The sequence below is a fragment of the Phalaenopsis equestris genome, unplaced genomic scaffold (assembly GCF_001263595.1).
Source record: "Phalaenopsis equestris unplaced genomic scaffold, ASM126359v1 Scaffold000251, whole genome shotgun sequence".
Taxonomy (NCBI): domain Eukaryota; kingdom Viridiplantae; phylum Streptophyta; class Magnoliopsida; order Asparagales; family Orchidaceae; genus Phalaenopsis; species Phalaenopsis equestris.
The window spans coordinates 2,542,693-2,543,132 of NW_018164693.1; positions in this window are offsets into that span (position 1 = coordinate 2,542,693).

The window sequence follows — 440 nt, forward strand, 5'->3', positions numbered from 1 at the left end:
AGGGTATTTTTATTTTATTTTTATGAGTTTTCTATGAAAAGTTATGAATTTTTGAAGTTTAGGGGTATTTTCTGAATTTTTTAAATCCCATAATTTTCTACTTAAACCCACGCACTGACTGGATCATGAAAGGTTCCGAAAATGCCACGTGTCGCGCTCTGGTTTGCCGCCGCCATGCGCGTCAACGCTGACTCAGCGCGCTGTGCATATACAGGATTTCTGTCCGACGCGATCAGGACCGTCCGATCGATACACGCGCGAATGGACGTCATCCGTTCATCGTCTCCATCTGGTTCATCCCGAGAGCCGTCCACATTCAAACGTCAATATCTCACTCGATTCTCAAAGGATTTACATGAATTTTTTTTAAATCGTAGATCTGACCTAGCTCTACACATCCATACGGTTAATCAAGCATGATTTGTAAGTTTTCTTCACAA